This window comes from Pollicipes pollicipes, unplaced genomic scaffold, assembly GCF_011947565.3.
Source record: "Pollicipes pollicipes isolate AB1234 unplaced genomic scaffold, Ppol_2.1 Scaffold_5724;HRSCAF=6776_pilon_pilon_pilon, whole genome shotgun sequence".
In the NCBI taxonomy this organism is placed as follows: domain Eukaryota; kingdom Metazoa; phylum Arthropoda; class Thecostraca; order Pollicipedomorpha; family Pollicipedidae; genus Pollicipes; species Pollicipes pollicipes.
In genome coordinates, this window is record NW_023596746.1 from 44,739,262 (window position 1) to 44,746,693 (window position 7,432).

Below are 7,432 nucleotides of genomic sequence, written 5' to 3' on the forward strand. Positions count from 1 at the left end.
AGACCCTGTACAACAAAGAATGACCTAGTGCTTACCACGTTTTCTCGTGACAACACTAACGAAAAACTGAAGATGCGCCATTGCAGGTGTCAAACAGGAAGTGCAACGGAACACCATGTTGTCCGGCCAACAATTTAACAGCGTCTAGCAACAGTCTGGCGTGCATCGCACTAAGTCTCAGTTCCTACCGTATGGTGTCCATGTGGCGGCATTTGTGTCCAGATTGATGGCAATGCAATGGGTGACTGTATAACCGTAGATGTAACTGACCATTCGGAGTGTAGAAAGGTACAATCCCTACCACCGTTAATGCTGATGAGTTATGATCTGAAAAGCACCGATTCCGTGAACAGTCTTGTAATGCATTAATTGTGACGACGCCACTTCTTTCGTGCTCCCACCAGCCGGACCCTCGTTACACATTACGACGTAACCGTGCTCATCTTTTGTCCGCACGCACGCGTCTCGTTGAATATAACTAGACGACTTTCAAAGTAATTATATCTTACAGGCATTTAAGGCAACATCACATTGGGCATGTCTGCAACAAGCTTCATTTTTCCAGGCCCCAGACTGCTGGCGGCCTCCAATCAGCAAGCCTTGTCTCCTTTGCTTTGAAGAAGTGCTCCGTGGTGGAAACACGCATCGCGATGCGGCCTGTATGCTTCCACCTTCCGCAGAAGTACAGGCTGCCGAGCCTAGGGCGGCCTGTATGCTTCCACCTTCTGCAGAAGTACAGGCTGCTGAGCCTAGGGCGGCCCAATAATCTTGATTGTAGACGGCCGAGCATGGAGAGGCCTGTTCTCCTGGAGTGTAGGTGCCGGAGAGCGGGCCGTGATATTCCTGCAACCATTTTGGCGTTTATTCCTTGCGTATGTTTGGCATGTATGTATGGATATATATATATATATATATATATATATATATATATATATATATTAGGCCATTTCAGGAGCAGGCTTTGTCATGCAATGTTGGTTGTACGCCACAGCAAATTCCGCGTTTATGAAGTTCTTGGTCGTTTGTTCAAGGATTCGACACTAAATCGACAATCGTATGATACGATTGTCGATTTCGTAGTATCGGTCGGCAATTGATGTCGGTGTGTGTGATAGGTGTGTGATATGTCGGTGTGTAGATGCAGAATAACATCAAGTTCATCTATTTAACCAAGGTCTTGACCAGTTCCATGATCATTTTCAGAGATAATTATCGCAGTCTAACATACAGACACAAGCGGAGTACATTTACAAAAGTTCAGTTCCATAATATTCCTACAAAATACATGATTCAGCCATTTGCTAGCATGTAGGCCACTAAAGCTAGCATATAAGCTTCTCCTGCCGTGAACAGCCGTGAACCCAGTTAGTTATGGACACGACCATGCCACATAACTTGCGGATACCACAGACCATAGAAGCTCCACCACACTTAAACATCACATCTGAGACATGGCACCCACCATGAACATACAAAACAAATAATTTACACAGCTATCACTCTACGACATGTGCATGGCAGGGCAGACACCTCCCCACCCCCTACTTAATGCAAGCCCACGGGACTAGTAACCTTTTAATTAGAATGGTGAAGATATGAAAATTTCAACGATACAGAGGTGCATAGAAAAGACAGTGCTAACGGCCGTATTCCTAACAGAAAAACGATTCTACTGATTGTTCTACAAGGAATAAGGCTGTTGGCACTGTCTTATTTATCTGCATAATATTCCTCACAAACGCACTTAACAACTTACGTACAAAAGTGTGTTTGGAATTAAAGCATGCAGCATGCAAATGCTATTTTCCAAATGCCTCGACTATGTTTTTGTGGGGATGCGGTGAAACCGAACTTTTATATATGTACTGTGCTCGCGACTCCATGTTCAGAGTGCACTAATTGTTCTGAAAATGATCACGGAGCTGATCGCAACGTTTAACAAGTGGATGAACTTTGGTAATATTCTGTATCGATTCGCCGAAAACGACAAACCCACCGATATGAAGCCTCGAACAAACGACCGACAGGGTGCTAAACGCGAAATTTGTCGTGGTGTTCATCCGCCGTGGGTGTAAGCAGTTTCCTCTACTGTTGTGGTTGTCTCAATGTCATTCGTAGTCTGTATAGCAACGATACTCTATTGCCTCTACATCAACAGTGCTAGACCGAGTTGCAATGTTGGATACTGTCACGGCTGCAACACCAATCCCCTGCTATTCAAAAGTCCTTTTAAACAAAATCAAACTCGTCCCAAATATCAAGATGTCTGTTGCCCATTATTCCATTGCCGCTATCAAGGCCGTATTACCATATAAGCCATCACTGATGTTAAGTCCCATCAACACAGGGCTTGAAAGTGATTGCTCCGATCGGATCTTAGTTTGAAATCAAGATGCAACTACAATACCCATCCACCTCTGTTACTTATGGAAAGCGTGCGCATGCGAAAAGTACGGGCGCGATGGTTTGTAAGCAATTGTGAGTACGTTCATGTTTGGTTCCGATCCACCCCCATCCCAGACAAAATTGCAGAAACGCCGCTGAGTATGTTTGGCTGCCGAAACAACTGCACGCTGATTGGCCACTGAATGGTATTACGCAGATACTTGGCTGTTGGCACGACAGGGTATGGATAGCGATAGCTAGCATCGGCATGTCAGTTATGTTGTGTCGTTTCATGTAGGATTAAACCTTAACAGGCCGTTTCCAATCTTGGCGTTTACTAGACTTTGCCATTACAGGGAAGAGCACGTGATCTGCACCGAGTCCCATGCTGTGATATGTGTATGGGGACACATGCACATTTGTTTTTAACTCTCCAGGTACATGCTGCTGAATCAGGTGAACCCAGTGACTGCCTTCATTTCTTCCATCCCAGTTATAAGGTGCCACAAAGCTCCATGCAATTTAAACTAAACATGCAATGTATATAAACAATAGAAGGTAAATTTGTATGATGACGCTCAACATAAGGCATAATTGGCAGTGTGTTAGTCAGTTTCAAGTTGCTGTAAGCTGTCAATTAACGACAGCAAACGTGGGTGCACAGACCACTTAAACTACAAAGGAAAATCGACAACTGTGTCTGGTTATTTTCGCCACGCGTATCACTCATGCGCACGAAACTTTGTTATATTTCAGATATGGCACGAATACTGGAATTAAATCGATAGATTCATTGTACTCCACCTGGTATGTGAATACTAGATCCAGGGAGATCGTGGACTAACACTGCAGGGAAGAATAGCCCAGATGTTCGTGAAAATGGAAAGAACCTACAAATAAACCTAATCCGTCTACATGCAGCAGACATGCTTCATACTGGCCCGAAACCAACCATAATTTACCATCCAACCGATAGACGGAATCAACATGAATAACTACCATTAATTACGCTGCATCGGCGGCTCATGTGGTGGTGACCTCACTTCACCCAGCTCTCGCTATCGCTTAACATGCTCGTGCCGTGCCGTGTCCCCGTATTTCACGACCCCATGTCCAGAAAGTCGTCTGTGGCAAGACAGTCCCTGGACCGCGCGGTAAATCATTGGTGCGATAATGCCCCATAAAACGATCACGGCTCTTTGTCACGCGAGCCGGACGTTATGTTGAAGGTGTTCGCTTTTTATTACGTGTAGACTGAACCAATCCCAACACTTAACAAACGTCAGGAACCTTATCACTATCAAAGGGTCGCTTGGCCTTTTGAGTTATTCGCTTAATGAAGCCGTATTTTCAAGTGGGTGCCCGGCAATCAAGCCCAAATCTATTTTTCAAAGTAAGAAGAGATCTACGTGGCTAACACAAAGACCGGGGCTGCCTTCAAATAAGCGTAAAGCAATCAGGAGGCCCTGACCTAGCTGAAACAGATAGACCATACGCTACCCGTCACCATCACTGTTTCACCCTCTAATCTATCTCTCTCTCTCTCTTCCCTGGCCCCTCTGTCTTCTTTCTCTGTCTCCTGTCCTCCACCTCCCCCTCCGTTTCCCAGTGCCCGTGTCCGGACCCCGGCCGCCGCCAGGCGACAGTGCGGCGCTGGTCCATTATCCGTCGGTTGGGTTTGATCCTTTCATCATTGGAGCCCAATCAATATGTGATATACGGTCCCGGAGTGGGCTGATCCCGGCTGAAAGGCCCCCCGCGGACCAGCAAATAGACGTGCCCCTCGCACCTCTCTGAATTAGTTCATCAGGCGGGATCATGCCGGCACGGCATTGTCATGGAAATGCCCGGCCAAAGAGGATTATCGATTGAAAAACAAACTGCACATGCCTGACGAGCGTGTAAGCGGCGGACACTGTTGCCAATTACCATCCTTCTCTATTCAGGTGCTGTGGTGTTAAATCACTGGTGTCTGTAAACTGAGGAGAGAATGACAGTGAGAAGTGCGGAGGCGGACGAGGGGAGGAGGCGCGTGATAAGAGGGTGGCGGTATTCACGGCGGGCCGTCCCTCGGACGGAGCTGAGCGGCCAACACGATGCATATCGCCAGCGCGAGAGGCGTTCTCTTGTGAGAACGCTGCCCGCTCTCAGAGATGCATTGGCAATCCAGCCCGGCCGCGATGCGCCGCCTCTCCTGCTCGCTGGACTTCGTCGATCGGTGTCGGCAAATGGCGTTCATGCGTGCCAAAAGACCCTCGTAGCCGCTCAAGGCTCCGCACAATTTGTCCGTTTTTATCGCGTGCGGCTAAGCCTCACCTCCCCCGGGCCCAAAACTGAACGGTGCGAAGATCATTCCGCCGCATTACCTCTGCCGCAGGACTAATTACTGTCGGAAGCGCGGCGGCCGGCGGTGCGAGTGAGGCGAACGCGGTGCAGTCACGCCGCGTCGCGATAGCATCTCCGGTGACCACGCCATCCACCTGCCGCAGCTGCCGACTGCGGCTTACGGATCGCGCCGACACAGCGCGCCACACCTGGCCAGCTAATCTGGCGCGCGCCGCCGGCGGCGAGCGCGGCGCGGGCTGTTTGCCGAGGCCATTGTCGGCGCGGCAGACGTGTCTGCGGCGGCGCGAGTGGTGCGGATTAGCGGACGGTGGCTCTGGCGGCGGGACTGGACGGACGGGCCGGTCCCGGCGGCGGAGCTGGACGGACGGGCCGGTCCCGGCGGCGGAGCTGGACGGACGGGCCGGTCCCGGCGGCAGAGCTGGACGGACGGGCCGGTCCCGGCGGCGGAGCTGGACGGACGGGCCGGCCCCGGCGGCAGAGCTGGACGGGCGGGCTCCAGCCGCAGCAATGCTCGCCAGGGGCAACCAACACCAACCCAACCCGGCCCGGGCCAGACCGTACACAAACGGAAGTCCAACACCGCATGCCCTTATATGGCCAAAGTTAAACAAGGCTTTCCACAACTGCTGCGCAGCCAATGTCGACCAGCATAGCACTCTATTCAAAGCAATTGCGTTTTTGGTACTCTATCTGTATTTATGAAACTTAATCGTTGAGTTAATCCGTGATGCAGGGCACGCTGTAATCACTTTCATGTCCATATCTTCATACAATTTTACCGAGTTTGTTATATTCATTTGAGTACTGCACCGCAATTCATACCTTTCTATGAAATGATATTGTCACGGGGCATTGCTCGATTCTAATTGCATCGGACGAATGGCATGTAGCGCGATCTCAAACGCATACCTAAATTTATCTCCCTGGTGGGACAGCATAGCTGTGATTCGCTTGAGCTGAGTTTTAATTTCTTCGCTATGCTTTTAACCATCGTCTTGAGCCGTTGCCATTGCCCACCTAGACCATTTATTATGTTGGTCTTGTCCAAAATGCCTCAAAATGATTCCAACGTCCATCCTCTGATCAGAACACCCTCAGACCCATGTGAAGTTTTGTGTGGCATCTTCGAAAAGGAGATCAAACATGTTGAAAACGCTGCTCGATGTGAAATCGCCATAAAATCTACATTCTTAGGAGAAGTCGGAACTTTGAAGCGGTCACGCGAAGCCGTATTTGGAGTCTATCATGTCGTTGGAGTACACACACTCTCAATATTTCTTCCATGGGGTCTTGAGTATTAGTCAAGAGTGTCTGCCCGCCGAATTTCACGACAAACAATTCTGTCTTCGGTTACGCCAGGCGCTAATGTAGCCTACAGCAATGAAGCCTGTCGTCGGAGACGCCGAAAATGGAGAAGAACACTACACCCAGCGACATTAAATTTCACCGATCTAACCAACTCTAGCTCCCATTCACCGATTGGTTCCGCTATCGTATGCAGCCTTCATGCCACTCCATAGTGTAAGTAGTAAGTATTGGTGGTAAGCCATGATGCACTCACCAGCGATGAAAAGGCATTCGTCACGTTGAAAAGCAGAATGCAAAGAGTTAAAGAGCCGTACGTTTGTCGTCTAAAAACATGTGTACTCCCCCTCTTCACATCCCCCATCCCCGAGAAGAAATGCCGTATGTTTAGCCACGTTATGGTCCGAAATCGGATTGAAGGCAGCGTTGGGATGCGTGGGCTCGGGAGCGTTGACTGGCTGGGAGATACAATAGAGCCTGAGTAAGGGGTCCGGAAATTCATGTGATGTAGTGACGTGAGCCCATCACCATTTTGTCAAAGCTCGTCCAATAAGCTGCCTGTGAATCACTTTTCCCACCTAACTTTGCGTGCTGCACAGTCATAGCCAGCCTGGTCTACCTGCCAACCCTCCAAAAACGCGCCGCCCACTCGGATACCTGCCGCCACAGATGGGGTGCATGAGCACCGAGCGCGCGCGAGGTCACCTTTACCACAGGCGGCTCACCCCGCGCCGCGCTCGCACCAACAGGCCGATGTGAAGACAAACGATTACGCGCTGCAAATAGGATGCCGGCTGTGAAGGATAATCGCGAACACATGCTGGTTGTCATCTTCTCACACTCGGAAGCCGGGCCGCCTCGCCCCGGGACTGCGCCGCTAATGCCGCTGTGTTTGTTTTCGCGGCGCGCGGGAGACGGGCGACTGGTCCATTGTCCAGGGCAAGCTGGCCTGGATTTGTAGCCTGGTTGTGAGCGGTCCTCTTGTTCGTGAGTTGTTGTTGTTGAGTTGGGAGTGGGTCTTTTTTCCCCTGACCGTTCAAAACTAGCTTTGGTAAACCGCGGTTATCTGTGTTTGGAGATAACATTTGAAAGGTAGTGCTCTTCAGTTAGAATATCTGCCACTCTAGGGTTACTAAGAATGGTGTACTGACCAGTGATTACCATCTGTGCGAGCACACAAGTTCTCACGCGACTAATAATAATTGTTACATGGGTGCATGCATTTGAAAACTGGACTCCTTTTTAAACGAATTGCAAGGGCTTAAAGACGGAAGAAAGAAAATCTAGCTGTACATGATGTTCATAGCTCCATTCAAATAACCTTTACAGTGACCAAGGTGTAATTATGAGTACCGTGGGCACCTAAACGATGCTTGCGCAAATGAGCAGAAAAACA